This window comes from Scylla paramamosain, chromosome 20, assembly GCF_035594125.1.
Source record: "Scylla paramamosain isolate STU-SP2022 chromosome 20, ASM3559412v1, whole genome shotgun sequence".
Lineage (NCBI taxonomy): Eukaryota > Metazoa > Arthropoda > Malacostraca > Decapoda > Portunidae > Scylla > Scylla paramamosain.
Window position 1 is genome coordinate 835,413 of NC_087170.1, and position 18,292 is coordinate 853,704.

The following is an 18,292-nucleotide window of genomic DNA, read 5'->3' on the forward strand; positions in this document are numbered from 1 at the left end:
CAATAATCAGTAACTGAAACCCTTCAAGAAAGAACAGACATGAAAGCGAATCCCTACATTGTCTCTTCTCATCCCAATGAACACACCAGGAATTACTGCTCCTTCACACGCGTTATTAACGTTTCTTTTATTACGGAATGCGAAATCTTACATGCATCCACACCGAGCTTGTGTATATATACATATACATACGAACGGCCAAAAAGGAAAGAGCCAAAAAGGAAAGAGATGTATAGAAACTGTATGAGGAAGGCTTACAATTTAGATCTGAGCCGAGCTCTATCAGAAGCTTTTCAGATCTAAAGCAACAATTTTTTTTTTTTTTCTTTGCCAGAACTCCTAAAAGAGATTAAACAAGATTCATTGCGGAGAGCCGGATGATCATCACTGGCTCGCCATTCATGCCATTCATCGTGAGCAAACAGATCCTTAAGAATCTACAGACTGAGGAAGGATTCAGAGTGGTAGTTCGTGGGATTGGAGAGGTCACCCTTTTTAGGAACATGATGAATGCAGGTTAACCTTCAACAGGGAGAAATTGTCAGTGCTGATAGGTAAAGTAGAAAGATTAAACCATATAAAGAGCGAACATCAAGCACAGATTCTACATACTAGTCAGATTACACAATTTAACAATGACATGCTTAAATACAATACATAGCACTGGATCACATGTAAACAACCTACACCTTGTTTATATTCATTAAGTGATAGTAAGCTCCGTTTTTTTCCTGTGTGTGTGTGTGAAGCATAACCTCATGTTAGAAAAGTATATGTACAATGTGTACAAATATACATCACAGTAATTAACAAAATCAAATTCCTTTTCTCCTCCACATCCGGACATACGATGCGTCTCTAATTAGGTCAACGGTTGTGAAGGTCAGTAGCGAACAAACGACTCGCATCACGAGGAGGCAGTAGACACCTGCCAAAACGATAATTACTCCCAGTGAGGTGTGCAGCACTGGATGAGGGGGTGCTGTGAACTTATCATTAAACCCAGCTGTGACCTCACTGAACGTTTCCCTTTGTGTCTCACAACACAAGGGGGCAGTCACAGCCTGCCCTCTAAAGACAACTCTCTTCCTCCACACAAACCTACAAGCACCTAATAACACACACACCCTTCACTCAAAAATTTTGAAATCATCATGGCGACTCCTACACCAGCCTCGGAGTCCCCATCTGGGGAGGGGACCATAAATGTCCCCAGGTCGGACTGCCTTTCTGTCGACGACCCTAAGTGTCTTGACACCCCCCTCAACTTTTTCTTCATTAACTTCTGCAACATTCGCGGTCTAAGATCTAATTTTCAATCTGTAGAACACCACCTCTCCTCTTCTAAACCTCATCTTCTTTTCCTCACTGAAACTCAGGTGTCTGAGGCAACTGACAGTAGCCCCTTTTCTGTTCCCTCCTACTTTCTCTATCCTCATTTTCGATCCAAAGCTGGATGCTGCGTTTATGTGCGCAATGACTTAACCTGCTCTCGTGCCCACGCTCTTGAATCCTCCGAGTTTTCCACCATCTGGCTACGACTACAGAGTCACTCTCATACTAAATTTATCTGTGCTGTATACCTCTCTCCTAACTCCTCTGACTATAAGAAATTCTTTGACTACTTAACTTCCAAAGTGGAGCACATTCTGACCCTCTTCCCTTTTGCAGAGATCTCCATTCTTGGAGACTTCAATGTTCACCACCAGCTTTGGCTTTCCTCTCCCTTCACTGACCATCCTGGTGAACTAGCCTACAACTTTGCTATCCTCCATGACCTAGAGCAATTGGTGCAACACCCTACTCGCATTCCTGACCGTCTTGGAGATACGCCCAACATTCTAGACCTTTTCCTGACCTCTAATCCTTCTGCTTATGCTGTCACCCTTTCTTCTCCGTTGGGCTCCTCCGATCACCATCTCATATCTTTATCTTGTCCTATCACTCCAATCTCTCCTCAGGATCCCCCTAAGTGAAGGTGCCTCTGGCGTTTTGCCTCTGCCAGTTGGGGGGACCTGAGGAGGTATTTTGCTGATTTTCCTTGGAATGCCTCCTGCTTCCGTGTCAGAGACCCGTCTTTGTATGCTGAGCGCATAACAGAGGTGATAGTGTCTGGCATGGAGGCGTACATTCCTCACTCTTTTTCTCGTCCTAAACCTTCTAAACCTTGGTTTAACACAGCTTGTTCTCATGCTATACATGATAGAGAGGTGGCCCACAAAAGGTACTTAAGCCTTCCATCACCAGAATCTCATGCACTTTATATTTCTGCCCGGAACCATGCCAAGTCTGTTCTCAAACTAGCCAAAAACTCCTTCATTAACAGAAAATGTCAAAACCTTTCAAGATCTAACTCCCCTCGTGATTTCTGGCATCTAGCCAAAAAATATCTCCAATAACTTTGCTTCTTCTTTCCCTCCTCTACTTCAACCAGATGGCACCACTGCTATCACATCTATTTCTAAAGCTGAACTCTTTGCTCAAACCTTTGCTAAAAACTCTACCTTGGACGATTCTGGGCTTGTTCCTCCCTCTCCTCCACCCTCTGACTACTTCATGCCACTTATTAAAATTCTTCGCAATGATGTTTTACATGCCCTCGCTGGCCTAAACCCTCGGAAGGCTTATGGACCTGATGGGGTCCCTCCTATTGTTCTCCGAAACTGTGCCTCCGTGCTTGCACCTTGCCTAGTCAAACTCTTTCAGCTCTGTCTGTCAACATCTACCTTTCCTTCTTGCTGGAAGTTTGCCTACATTCAACCTGTTCCTAAAAAGGGTGACCGTTCTAATCCCTCAAACTACCGTCCTATTGCTTTAATTTCCTGCCTATCTAAAGTTTTTGAGTCTATCCTCAACAGGAAGATTCTTAAACATCTATCACTTCACAACCTTCTATCTGATCGCCAGTATGGGTTCCGTCAAGGCCGCTCTACTGGTGATCTTCTGGCTTTCCTTACTGAGTCTTGGTCATCCTCTTTTAGAGATTTTGGTGAAACTTTTGTTGTTGCCTTGGACATATCAAAAGCTTTTGATAGAGTCTGGCACAAAGCTTTGATTTCCAAACTACCCTCCTACGGTTTCTATCCTTCTCTCTGTAACTTCATCTCAAGTTTCCTTTCTGACCGTTCTATTGCTGCTGTGGTAGACGGTCACTGTTCTTCTCCTAAATCTATTAACAGTGTTGTTCCTCAGGGTTCTGTCCTGTCACCAACTCTCTTCTTATTCATTAATGATCTTCTAAATCAAACTTCTTGTCCTATCCACTCCTACGCTGATGATACCACCCTGCACTTTTCCACGTCTTTTCATAGACGTCCAACCCTTCAGGAGGTAAACATAGCACGCAGGGAAGCCACAGAACGCCTGACTTCTGATCTTTCTAAAATTTCTGATTGGGGCAGAGCAAACTTGGTATTGTTCAATGCCTCAAAAACTCAATTCCTCCATCTATCAACTCGACACAACCTTCCAGACAACTATCCCCTCTTCTTCAATGACACTCAACTGTCCCCCTCTTCTACACTGAACATCCTCTGTCTGTCCTTTACTTATAATCTGAACTGGAAACTTCACATCTCATCTCTAGCTAAAACAGCTTCTATGAAGTTAGGTGTTCTGAGACGTCTCCACCAGTTTTTCTCACCCCCCAAGCTGCTAACTCTGTACAAGGGACTTATCCGTCCATGTATGGAGTATGCTTCACATGTCTGGGGGGGTTCCACTCATACTGCTCTTCTAGACAGGGTGGAATCAAAAGCTTTTCGTCTCATCAACTCCTCTCCTCTAACTGACTGTCTTCAGCCTCTCTCTCACCGCCGCAATGTTGCATCTCTAGCTGTCTTCTACCGCTATTTTCATGCTAACTGCTCTTCTGATCTTGCTAACTGCATGCCTCCCTTCCTTCCGCGGCCTCGCTGCACAAGACTTTCTTCTTTCTCTCACCCCTATTCTGTCCACCTCTCTAACGCAAGAGTTAACCAGTATTCTCAATCATTCATCCCTTTCTCTGGTAAACTCTGGAACTCCCTGCCTGCTTCTGTATTTCCACCTTCCTAAGACTTGAATTCCTTCAAGAGGGAGGTTTCAAAACACTTATCCACCTATTTTTGACCACTGCCTTGACCCTTTTACGGGACTGGCATTTCAGTGGGCATTTTTTTTATTGATTTTTGTTGCCCTTGGCCAGTGTCCTTCTTACATAAAGAAAAAAAAAAAACATCAGTCAACTTTTTCTTTTTTAATCCCTCGTTCAGCTAATCACTCAGTCCCTCCCTCCTTCCTTCTTTCTTTCCTCACCTCTTTGTTGCTGTTCTCTTCTCTGCTCTCTGCACTTTATACTTGTTTTTCGGACCTTCCTGCTTTTCCCGTCCTTCCGTTTAATCTTCTCTTCAAATTTTCCCTCTCTATATTCTTCCGTTAGTAATGCCGTTATCGTTATCAACCTACTTCCTTACACATCTTCCATCCTTCTCCCCCCAACTTCACTGTTTCAACAAACTCGTTCTGTTCCCTATCTCATCTTGCTTCATTTTCTCAATCCTCTTCATCAAAGGACGAGATAAAGTTTCGTCTCCTAAAGGAAGCTCCCGGAGAAAGACTAACCAATCACAAAGCTATTTCATTAGGGAAGCAACCAACCAGAATCCCTTTTCATCCCTCCTCAGCCAATCACCGAGTTCTCTCCCCTCTCGTCAAGCCTCCCACTGGCGTCCAAATGCTGTCCAATCAGAGCGCCATTCAGCCCCATCATTTACGTCCAATCAGCACCAAGTTATGCCTGCATGTCTGCCCAATCTGGAAGTCGCGGAGCGGTACGTCAGCTAACCACTCACGAACAAAAAGCTCATTACACATCAACCAGCCAAATTAGTTGATATCCCTGGGCGCTGCCATAATGAGGAAACAAGTTCATTTAGATAGAAACGAAGCAGGAAGAAATGGAGAAGAGCGAGAGTGAGAGGGGAGGGTGAGAAAGAGAAGCCAGCGAGGCGAGGAGAGCGAAGGACTGGAAACATTAGCAAAACTGTCTGTCGTGCACCTTCCTTCTCGTCCCTCACACTTATTGAAAAATAGTAATTAAACAGCGAGTGGCATAAACACGACATAGGGTTAGAGAGAGAGAGAGGGGGGGAGGGATGATTAAGTTACTTCCTAGTCACATAATTTCCTTTCTCACAGACATTATTCCCATTGATTTCTTACAGTAACAGCTGATTTATAACCTTGCATCGTCCTACTATGAAATCATCCTTCACTTCCCTCACTGCATCAAAGGAAACTCAAAAGGTTATCAACTTCTCCCCTTCTTCCGGCTCTCGCTTTCTCCTCTCCGTACTTGTCTTGCATTTTTTTTCATCTCTCTTCCCTCACCACGAGTTCGTTTTGCTTTCTCTTATCACACACGTCTTCTCAGATGCGCTTCCCCTTGGCTCTAATTCCCGCAACTACTTCTAAGTGATCAAAAAGTATGGAAAATTCAGCAGTAAGGAAAGGAGAGCAAGGAAAAGAGAAGCTCAAAATGCAAGTAATACGAGAAAAAGAGAAGAGAGGGAGGGAGGAAAGAAGGAAAAGAAAAAGGAGGAGGAGAAAGAGGAGAAGGTGCAAAGGAAGGTAATGTGTAGGTTACTCTTAGTCTCAAGAAACAAATTGGAAGTGAAACTGCGACTTTCTGTGAAACTTGCTTCTGTTATAATGAGAATTAGAAGGCGGTGAGGGGAAGGGCTGCGAGACGAGAAGGGTCCAAGACGAGAAGCTCTGGAGTAGGAGAAGGAGAGCGAGAGAAGGGGAGAGGTGAAAGAAGAGGCGAGGATGGAGAAAGGGATGCGAAGGGAGAGGCAAGGAGGGAGGAACAAATAAGGTTTATGTACTCGTTAGCATGCATATGACTGAAACTTGCGATGCCATGAAAAAGAACTTTTTTTTTATTTACAATATGTGTGTGTGTGTGTGTGTGTGTGTAAGTGACCTTGTCTGTGCCTGCTCGTGCATGTCCCTTTATTGGTGCACGCAGTCACAGTCACACAGCTCCGGAGTTCCGTTCAAAAATACTCGAGCGTTGATTTCTCTGCCTTTCCTTATTTTTGTTGTTAAGTATCCTCCTCTCATGCTTTCTCCTTGTTATTCACTATTGGCAACACACATGGAGTCACAACCACAAATCCTAGCATCATTGCCAATAACATCTTTAACCACTACTGTCGCCATCACCACCACCACTATCACCACAACTTAATACTACTACCACAATGTATCAACACCCTATATTTACTCTTTTTAATCGTCTGTCACACACAAACACACACACACACGAGAAAATAGCACCAGCACCATGATAATTCCTAGTCGCCCTGCATATACACACAAATGCACGAATATTCCTCTAAATGACAGATTCATGATCATGGTAAATGTCTAAAGTGATAGCGAGTAACCACAGCTATTAATATAAAGCGATTGCGGTGGTGCTGTGGGTGATGGATGAAGCGACCGTGGCCATTAATTATCGAGGTCAGCGCTGTGACTGATATTGGGAAGGCATGCACCGCGTGGAGGAGGCGAAGACGAAGAGGACGACACGGACGATAAGACTGCTTAAGGAGAGGACGAGGAAGAGGACAAGGAAGGGAAGGAGAAAGGAACGAAGAGTGGTAAGGGGAGAAAGATTAGTTAGAAAAGTAGTAGTAGTAGTAGTAGTAGAGATGAAAGCTCCCATATCCAATGTCCCAAGGCTATCAGAAAAAAAATGAAGTCCCATGCAGTGTAGAGAAACTGTATGGATTTTTTGTATCAGAAAGAGAAAAGAGATAAGAACTGCTACTGCTGCTTTAATTCACTGCTAGGTAACCAACAATAGCCTCAGAAAATCAGCATTTCAAAGGTGAACGAGAAAGAATTTAATTACAGTTTGCTAAGAGGCGTGTAATATCCCATCTGTGGAGTGGATTCCAAATACTTGTCTATTTTTGAAAGTTGTTTCTGTTGAGCTAATCTAATGTAACTTAACCTAAACTAACCTAAGACATACATGTTAATCAAAACTGTTGCTCTGTTGTCGGTTTTCTACTGCTAAAACAACAATAATGAGTGTTTTGTTGCCCTTTCATCAGAACATTGCCACCTCACTTCAGTCTTAACTTAACCTATTCCATCAGACAACGCTCCACATTTGCGAGGCAGACATCTGTTTCTGCATTCCTTTAATCTTCAATGTATAAAGGTCTGTACATTATTTACCTTCCACTGATACATTCAGGGAATACACTTTTCATCCACCCTCTGATATGCAGTAAGATGGTCTTCCTGTTCAGTTATATTGCATGACTGTGAACACTATGGAGCCACACTATTAGAAAACAGACATACAGACAGACGGAACACAGCTGTTTCTATACTGGACATGTTTCATAACCAGTAAAAAACAATAATAATGCCGCGGTGGATTACCTCTTGAACAAATGTTTCAATAAAAGTCCTATGCCTAAAATTCAGGAGGGTGGCCTCTGCCCTCAAACTACAAGCTATTAACTTTATACTCATGAGTGGAAATACCTTGAAGGAGGAAAGGCTTTCCACCGCCCGCATGCAGAAGGGGAACTGCACAGAACGAGCAGGACAGACGCCTCGTTTCTGGACATAATTTAGTTTCCACCCAAATGACACAAGTTTTCTTCGTGTTATTGTTGAACCGAGTTGGTTTATGCTGGACACACACACACATACACACTCTCTCTCTCTCTCTCTCTCTCTCTCTCTCTCTCTCTCTCTCTCTCTCTCTCTCTCTCTCTCTCTCTCTCTCTCTCTCAAAGGCAATTTCTGGGTTATCTCAGTCTTTCTTTCCCTTTGTTGTTTCTTGAAAATGAGATGTTCATGTAAGGCCTCCCTCCCCTTCCCTTCCCTCCTTTCACTCGCCTTCCTTCAGTCATAAAGCAGGAAGGATGTTGGAAGTTAAGACGATGAGATTATTGCAGCCCGTATGGATTATGTGGATTTATGTATACCAGCTCTCTGTCTCTCTCTCTCTCACTCACACACACACACGCACTCTAGGTGGACCGTCAGCCACACACAGAGGACAACTGTAATTAATCCAAGGCCGCGACGCTTCTATTGTCTGTAGATTAATGGCTGCCTTGCTCTCCTCTCCCCTCATTCCCCTCACTTTCGCCTCACTGCTTCCTCTCTTACTCCAATTCACCAAAGTTACAAGCGTCCTCTAATCCTCGCTCCCTGTTTTGTCATTAGCGTCTCATTCTGTCACTTGCTTTGACTGTAAATTTCTCTTTGTTTTTCTGTTATCCAATTTTGCGTCACGGCACCACCTTCAATTTCGTCTTTCAATATCGTGTTTCACTTTTTTTTTTTCTTTTTGACTGCTCTTCATTCGTTCAGATTTTCTTTATTTATTTCCCACATTCGTACATCTGTTCTCATATCGTTCTTTTTTTTTTTTTTCTTTTTTTTCCCCGTCGCCATCTTGTACGTAAACTTAACTTGCGCAGGAGTTACAATTACTGTCTTTTCTTCTTGGCATTTCCAATTACAAAAGTTTCCTGTTTTGTCCTGAACGTTTTCATCCTTTTATTCTCATTGTTTTGTCTTGTGTTTACTTAATTATTTCTGCCTCTCTCTCTCTCTCTCTCTCTCTCTCTCTCTCTCTCTCTCTCTCTCTCTCTCTCTCTCTCTCTCTCTCTCTCTCTCTCTCTCATTTGTTTCCATCTCATTCATCTTCCCTAGCGGACAAACCTTCGCTCTATTCCTCTATTTCTTCTTCCTCTTCCTGCAAACCAATCTTCTTCTTTAATTCCAGATTTCGAAAACAACGATAATGATCTGTGTGAAAGAACCAATCGCCTGTGTGTGTGTGTGTGTGTGTGTGTGTGTGTGTGTGTGTGTGTGTGTGTGTTTTCACTATCTCATCACCATCACCTTCAACACTCATCACTCTCATCACCATCTTATAACCACTACAACCGTCACCATCTCTCACCATGAAGCACACTCCTCACTATCTCTTTCACCACCATTGCCATTCTCCACCATTCCTCTCTCGCTGCGCCATCACATGCATCACTGCTTTCAAATCTAGCCCCACTTATCACCCCCGCCCCCCGTCAGCGCCCATCACCATCCCTCACTTTCCCCTCATCTGTTTCCTGTCACAACTCCTATCGTCCCATCTGTCACTTATAATCACCAGTATAATCATACCCTACTCATTGCTGGTCCTATCACGTCTCATCCTCCTCCATTACGTCAATATAATATCACCGCATCATTATCATTAACATCAAATTTACTAGATTTCTCTCATTGAACATTTTTCTTCCCCTATGATTCCCAGAGAGAGAGAGAGAGAGAGAGAGAGAGAGAGAGAGAGAGAGAGTGCATAACTTTTTAAAACGAGAACAATGGTAAATCAAAATATAGTTAATAAAGATGAAGGTAACAAATACGAAACATACCAAAACAAGGCCAGACCTGGAATGCCTCGCCACAGAAGACGCTGATACGCTACACACGAGTCGCAAGTCAGTACCACGTTGTGTAGCTGATGGTTCCATGCATAGCCACCGTACTGTGAGAGGGAGGCAGAAGGCTGGGAAGCGGAAAAGGAAAGAGGGAGAGATGATGGAATGCAAACTGCAGATGACCTCTCTTTTACCACTTCTATCTCAGCCTTCAAGACTCATACTCCCTTCTCCCCTCTCACTCTCTCTCTCTCTCTCTCTCTCTCTCTCTCTCTCTCTCTCTCTCTCTCTCTCTCTCTCTCTCTCTCTCTCTCTTCTCTCTCTCTCTCTCTCTCTCTCTCTCTCTCTTGCTTTGGTGGTATGCTATGAAATGGACAGGAGAGTAAAAAAAAAGTGATTGAAGTCAGAGAGAGAGAGAGACAGAGAAACAGAGACAGAGACAGAGACAGAGACAGAGAGAGAGAGAGAGAGAGAGAGAGAGAGAGAGAGAGAGAGAGAGAGAGAGAGAGAGAGAGACAGAGAGAGAGAGAAGGGGGGTAGAGATTGCAAACGCGCTGTGGAAAGGGAGATGATATGATGAAAGGAATGAGAAAAAGAAGTCAAAGAAATATGGATGCTCCATAACTTGAAAGGAAATTTTGAAAAACCTTATCGAAAGACACGCAGGTAAGAGACAAACGAGAGAGACATAAAGAGATATAATTTTATAATGTTGCTCCTCCGCTGGCGTCTGATGTGAATGAAATACTTGAGGAAATGTGGTTCTGGGGTACGATTTTATTCCTTCTAAGTGTGTTCTGGTAAGATTTCATTCTTTATAAACGTGTTCCTGGTACAGTTTTCTGTCTTATAGGTTTGGCTGAAAAACAAGTGGTTTTCATTTGTTATACTTGTTGATATAAAAAAAAATGTTGGCTGGTACGGTTATAATGTTTTTTGTTTATTAGTTCATCTAGAATTATCTACGATGTTGGCCTGGATACTTAGAGAGAGAGAGAGAGAGAGAGAGAGAGAGAGAGAGAGAGAGAGAGAGAGAGTCCCAGCTGATTTTAAATGTCCTTGAGTGAAGCGTTGCATGTAAGACAAAGGAAAAGAAAATAGTGATGGATTAATTCCAGTCTCAAAAAAGAACTATTATTCATAGTTTTGAACCATTACTTAAAAATATGAAACACATAAGGATTGAGTCACTTCATAATTTAGATTTAATCGTTCATTTGACTTTGTTCTATTGAAGCTTTAGGCCATTATTATTAACTCATCACATTATGTATTTAAAAAATTTACATATTCGTCAGTATAGAAGGAGGTGGATAGTTTTTGACCGATCCCGTGGGTACGAGTATATTGTTTTTAAATATTCAATCAGAGACGCTTGGATATAGGTACGCATTTGTGAAATTTCAGTGTGTGTGTGTGTGTGTGTGTGTGTGTGTGTGTGTGTGTGTGTTTTACAATATGCAATATTGCATATTACTTATGTGTGTGTGTTACAATAAAAATGAAAAGTAACACTCTTTATTTTATAGAAAATCTGCGTAACACATAACACAAGGCATAAAATAATAATTGTTAATGCATATTATGATTAAGTTATGAGAGAGAGAGAGAGAGAGAGAGAGAGAGAGAGAGAGAGAGAGAGAGAGAGAGAGAGAGAGAGAGAGAGAGAGAGAGAGAGAGAGGTGGGGTCTTAGAGGAGATAGGGAGGGGGAGCTTTGAGAAATGAAGAAACAAGGAGGGAGTGGAGATGGGGTGTTGGATATGGAGTGGGGTTGAGAGAAGAGGTGTGGCTTAACTGACGCGTCACGACCTTCTGGTCACTGATATTTCCTACTGAAATGCCTTGAGGTGACATGTCGCTCTAGCTAAAAAAAAATAAGGCCATCAAGTATGGAACCCTCTGTACAACAATGTATTTTACACTGTTGTCATACAAATCAGTTTATACAGTATTTTTCAACTTGGGTGGACAAGACTTGAGAGATGGGAAGCAGTTTTCAGGGTGGACACATGGGTGGACGAGATCATGTCCACATGTGCATAATATACATGTGCATATAGATAAAGAAGAAAATAAACTGTGTATCAGGTGAAAGGTGAGCTGGAGATTGATTTTTCTTAGTATACTATTCCTAAACCCAGATTGATCTCAAATAGAATAATTATATATTTGCATATTGCTTATTGACTTTATATGAAATTATATGAAACTCTCTCTCTCTCTCTCTCTCTCTCTCTCTCTCTCTCTCTCTCTCTCTCTCTCTCTCTCTCTCTCTCTCTCTCTCTCTCTCTCTCTCTGGGATGGCGTGAAATAGACTGACAGATGACAGGGAGGAGTGGAAAAGGTTGAGAGAAGCAACGTTGGTCCTGACTTGGAATTAAACCCAGTAAGAGAGAGAGAGAGAGAGAGAGAGAGAGAGAGAGAGAGAGAGAGAGAGAGAGAGAGAGAGAGAGAGAGAGAGAGGCTGCCACATTAATAAATACATGTTTATTATCTACAGATTACGAATCAAAACACACGAACATATGGCAGTAATTAGAATAGCCACACGCAAAGGAAAAACAAAAATCTAAAACTAATTAATCCAGTCTCAAAGGCTGTACAGTACAAACCTCTTTTAATGTACTACAGTTTTCACCATTTCTGACAATGTTCATATGGCTATTCAACATCTAAAATAACTTGGTTTAATATGTATTTTCATTTTATGGTTGTGATGCAGAAGTAAAAAGAACAATAAAGAAAATAATAAGAACAGTCCCTGAGTCAAGACTAGACAAGAGTACATAACAACACTGCCGGGGTCAGGAGGGAGGCAGAGTGTCATGGCCATATCTTGCCGCTTCCGGTGCTGTGGTGTGTGTTACTAGCCAGAATGGAGGAAGTGGACAAAATCCTGATCCTCACCTTGAATCATTTCGGATGCTAAGCGAAATTTAATGAAAATGAATTAATCTAAATTTAAGCTAGCCAGCCTTTAGACGAAAACGCTAATCTTGTTTCAGTGTCATCCAGTGCTAGTGTTACTTCAGTGTTATTCCCACCTGCAAATTGGTTTTAATCATTGTAGGAAAGAAATTGTGGGATAACAGGTAAAACACATTTTGACAGTTTTCTACATTGTTTCAGCACAATCTGAAATCTCGAAAAAAAAAAAAAACATATATATATATATATATATATATATATATATATATATATATATATATATATATATATATATATATATATATATATATATATATATATATATATATATAATAAAAATAAAAATAAATTGAAATGGGGTGATGGTAGATACTTAATTTTCTTCCTTTTTTTTCAGTAAATAACATTGTACATGTTTAAAGATGAGATGTTTAAAGCACACTGAGTCTTTTGATAACTTTAACAGAATTTCAGTGACATCAGTGAGGAAATTAAAACAATAGGAAGCTTTGGAATTGAGAAGGTGGTGGGAGGTGTGGTAAGGTGCCTCCATGCCATCTGCGGCAACAGTGACTTGCCCACCTCCCTGCCACAGAACATCAAGCATGCATTGGCTGGATGGGAAATATTGGAGCATACAAATCTGTGTAAAGCAGGGACTTTTGTGCTACTCATGACAGCATGTGCTCTCCAGATTCCACCTTGTGTCCCTTGTTTGAGTTCAGTGTCTGTGATCCAGGGATTCTTGACAACCTCACATCTTATGAGCTTGTCTTATAAGATGTGTAAGATGAGATTTTGAATCATGTTTCAAATCTTGAATCATCTTTCAAGTCATCCTGAAAATTAAAATAAGAAGTGGCAGGCTAATTATGAAGATATACAATCTACTGGAGGTGGGAGTGGGTAGGTGGACTCCCTCAAACAGCTGGGAAGGTAACTGACCTTGAAATCAGTGACAAGGTATAACCTGATGCCTAAGACACTTGCCAGTGTATGATAATCACCTGCAAGTTACAATAGGATGATGGATGCATGCATTTATTACAGCTCCTAATCAAGAGGACCAGTTGGCACCTGGTCTTGTGGAGTGTTTGTGTGTTTGCACACTGAAACGTTGTTCGTGAACTGATGCAAAAAGTTTTTGAAAAATCTGTTTGTGAACCAATTTGTTCATGGTTTGTGAACCAATTTGTTCTTAAACAGGAATGTTTAGGTGTCAAATGTTTCTTATTACTTGTGTTTGTGTGTTACGTGTTAATTTGCAAAATAAATATATACTTCATGGATTTGAATTTAGTTGTACAGAGGAGGAGTGTCTGTGTCTGTGTGTAGATGTTAGGATGACTGCATGTGCTAACCTGGGGGACTGGGTGTGTGTGTAGTAGTGTGTGGACAGCTGTTTGCTTTCCTCGATGTTGCAGTGAGTGGGCAGACATCAAGGTGGTGATGTCACTGTCTCTGTTAGCATGAAAATGGGAGGGTCAAGTCAGTCAACAGGTCTTGCTGACTGATTCAGACTAGAAACGTAAAGAAAATACATATTTCAAGGGAACGCGTTTAGTACACTATCTTTTTACAACTCCCTGTTGACTCAGCATTAACAACCTGATTACTGAGTTCATTCCAGTATATCCCAGTCATCCACCACTCTGTTTGACAACCAATTCCTTCCTGTCTCATTCTTATATCTAACTTTGATCAAATATGAACCCATTACTTCTTATCCTATCCTGATTACTGATCATGGAAGACTGGCTAATGTTACCCTTGTTGTAACCTTTCAATGCAGGGAATACTACTACACTACTACTACTACTACTACCACTACTACTACTACTACTACTACTACTACTACTACTGCTACTGCTACAGTGAATGCTTGAGTAGAGAGTGGCTGAGGTAGAGAAAAGAGGCAGGTAAAAGTCATTAGTGTGTGTGAAAGAGAGAAACACCGCACTCCTACACACTGTGGTTTTGGTAGTAAGTATTATAATATGAGTGAGAGAGAAAGAAGACACTCCCAAGTATCATAATCTGGGGAAGGAAGGGAAGGAGAGAGGGAGAGAACCTTAGTCAGTGTGAGGGAGGGAGACATACCCATAGGCACTGTAGTGTTGCCAGTAAACATTGTAATTTCAGAGAGGCAAGCACCACACTCATTACCATTGCTGTGTGTGTGTGGGGGGGAGGGAAGGGAAAATGCCTCCCTTATTGGCAGCGTAATCCTTGTTAAGGAGGGAATATGTATCATACACTCATACACATACACACTATCTCTTCCTCCCATTTTATCTCTACTTATCATATCCTCTCTCACACACACACACACACACACACACACACACACACACACACACACACACACATTACTCTTTGAATGATCTCTGTGTCCCTTCCTCCCTCTCACTCACTCATTCAGTCACTCACACACACAAATGACTATTTGAAGGCTTTCTTTCTCCACATTTCTCACTCCCTCACACACACACACACACACACACACACACACACACACACACACACACACACACACACACACACACACACACACAGTCTGAAATAAGTGAGCAAATGGATCAGCATGTGTCAGCAAAGACCAGGCTGCCCAGAGGCTTGTGTGTCTCCTGTTGGCAAAGAAATGGCTGTTTTTGAAGGCTTTCTATCTTTGCTTTTCTCTCTCACTCAGTGATTCACACATACATAGTCTGAAGTGGATAGATGTATTGCTGTTTGTAGCATGGTGAGGCTGGGCTGCTCTGAGGCTTGTGAGTATTTACCTCATTATGCTTTATTGGAAAAGAGCTATGTTCATGCTGTCCCATCTCCATATCTTTTAATATCCAAGTTAGCCTTGAATCCATGTATACTTTCTTCATTTACTATATCCTCATCCAGACTGTTCCATACATCAATACTTCCATGAGGGAAACTATACATTTTGATGTCTCTTCTAAAAGCACTCTTCTTCAGCCTCTTTCCATGTCCTCAAGTATCATGTGTATCCTAAACCATTGGGTCATTCTGGTCCACTTTCTTCACTCCCTTATATGCTTCATATATTCTTTCCTTTCTTTCAATATTGGTAGATGTAACCTTTCCAATCTCTCTTCATATGTGAAGTCCCTTCCTGTGTGTGTGTGTGTGTGTGTGTGTGTGTGTGTGTGTGTGTGTGTGTGTGTGTGTGTGTGTGTGTGTGTGTGTGTGTGTGTGTGTGTGTGTGTGTGTGTGTGTGTGTGTGTGTGTGTGTGTGTGTGTGTGTGTGTGTGTGTGTGTGTGTGTGTGTGTGTGTGTGTGTGTGTGTGTGTGTGTGTGTGTGTGTGTGTGTGTGTGTGTGAGGCATCAGCATGAAGGACTATTGATACTGGAATACTGCTCATCTTAATTTCTGGAATTTGGGATATATTGCAGATCTAAGGCTGGTGGAGGCTGTTCAGGGACAATGGACAAAGAACATGTAAAACAAAGAACACATGGATTACTTCCAAAGACTGAAAGCTTCAGATTTATACCCGGTTCACGGTTGACTGTTGCGCCACTTAAACATTTTCTTTTAGAATGTCAAGTTTATGAAAATATAAGAAATAAATTTAATTTCCAATCAATTTATCAAAACAAAGAAGAAATAACAGCAGAAACATTACTTTCAGTGATCAAAGAATCAAACATATAAAAGAGAAAAAAGGATACATCAAAACTATCTGGAAAATGAGATACAAATCAGCACAGAAATTGCAACATGACTTGAGAAACCAGCTAGTGGGAGCCGATGCCAAGGCTTATCCCACACCTACTACTGAACTCAACTGTCACATGATAAAGTATTGGCAAGTTCTTCATGGTCATTGCACTATTGCTCCTAAACATATGTTCTTTAACCCAACACTAGATACCACAAGAGGTCATCAGTACAAGAATGTTCAAGTGAGAATGGTTCTTCAATATCAGAAGAATTACACTTTGGAACTCTTCCCCAAAATAGTATTTGTTTCAAGGTATTCCTCTTTCTTCATCTTGGTGATCATCTTTATATTTTATATATTTATTTATTTTTTATTGTTATTATTGTAATTTTTATTTATTTATTTGTTTATTTATTTATTTATTTATTTATTTATTTATTCATTTATATTTTTATTATTATTATTATTATTATTATTATTATTATTATTATTATTATTATTATTATTATTATTATTTTCATTTTTATTTATTTATTTATTTTTTTTTTTTTGCTGCACATGATGCACTATCCTGTTAATTGTGAAAGATTAGTAAATAACATAAAATCAGAATTGCAATCAAACCTTTATTCCATTTTGCAGTGGTTATTCTCTTATCATACATTATCACATATTAATATTATAAACAACTACATAAAACATGAAAAAGTACTTAGCTAATATAAATGAGATGAGGTATAATACTAACAAAACAACACAATAATGGATGGGGTGGTGCGTAAGCAGAATGCTGCTTTCTCTGATTGGTTGATTGATTGATTGATACATTTATTGTTGCATTAATAATGAAATACAACAGAGGAGGAGGACAGACCTTGCCACCCACCCCCTGGGCAAAGAGTTAAGGGTAAAGTATCAAAAATATAAAAATATAGTATACATTACAAGAATATAAGTAAATAAATAAATACAGATATTGCACACCTTATTGCATAAATATCCTACGGTCTGGGAGCAAACGTAGGATATTCCTTGAGTATTTCCCTGAGAGTGGCTGAGTCTAAGAAATGGTCAATGAGGGTATACAAGTCATGTTGACCTTGCAGCCTAAATGTAGCAATGAGAGGACATTCCGTGACATAATGACGCAGAGCGCGTCCCCTTGGTGCAGCACACAACGCACAGCACTCACCAGGAGAAGCACTGACTTCCCAAAAGTATTTATAGCCTAATCTAAGCCTCATTGCCACCCTGTCATGTGATGCAGTGTGTCTCCCATAGGTGTAAGCACAGCTCTGGGAGGCACGCACATAGTGAAGAAGCCTACTGCCACTGCCCCTATGGCAACAAAGCTCCAACTGATCACTAATGCTACTATGTACTGGCAACAAAGCTCCAACTGATCACTAATGCTACTATGTACTGGCAACAAAGCTCCAACTGATCACTAATGCTACTATGTACTGGCAACAAAGCTCCAACTGATCACTAATGCTACTATGTACTGGCAACAAAGCTCCAACTGATCACTAATGCTACTATGTACAAAGTCCTTCATGCTGCTCTTAACATAGCCCAGAGTGTACTCAGTGCCAGGGTCCACTGTGTTATCCTGAAAGGCACATTGAGCAAGACAGTCTGCCTTTTCATTAAGCAGGATGAGGGTATCCAGGTGAAGTGGACCGTGGCACCAGCACCTTCTAGGGTGTGGATGAGATCAAGACATTTATTAACTAGATCACAGTCCATGGGGGAGGTAGATTGGAGAGCATACAGTGCAGCCTGACTGTCAACAAAGAAGTATACATCCATACAGAGAGGCGCCACAATATGGAGTGTGGTGATTGGCAGAAATGCAGTCGCGGATGAGCGGCCCACATCCGGACCTGCTGCCATTGACTGAACCATCACAATAAACATGAATAGCCTGAATGTGGGGGTACTTGGATAATTTAGTCATGAACATGTCTTGCAGCACATGAGGGGGCCAGTCCCTCTTAGGGTGATGCAGTGAGTGAATATCAACAGTGACACGGTGAGGGTTCCAAACGGGTTGGAGCGGTGACATAACAACGTTAATACAGGCCTCGGCTATACCTACACTTGTAACAACTCCCAAGATCTTCCTGATGTATGGAGTTGTAGGAGTCCGAGGATCACGATAACGGGGGGGTGGGCGTGTCAGTGATCCCTTCAGAGAGTCGGAGCCCGTG

The 18,292-nt window shown here is 41.4% G+C and overlaps 1 long non-coding RNA gene across 2 annotated transcripts in view; it reads left to right on the forward strand.

The window, feature by feature from the left end:
• The window catches only part of LOC135110153 (uncharacterized), a 46,009-nt gene that overhangs the window by 22,835 nt on the left and 4,882 nt on the right, over positions 1-18,292 (forward strand). Inside the window, exon 1 of one of the 2 annotated variants that reach the window (XR_010273092.1) lies at positions 15,569-16,391. The exons of the other annotated variant lie outside the window; for it this stretch is intronic. This is a non-coding gene — a long non-coding RNA (uncharacterized LOC135110153). Of the gene's footprint in view, positions 1-15,568; positions 16,392-18,292 lie in introns of those variants that run through there. 2 annotated transcript variants of the gene reach the window in all.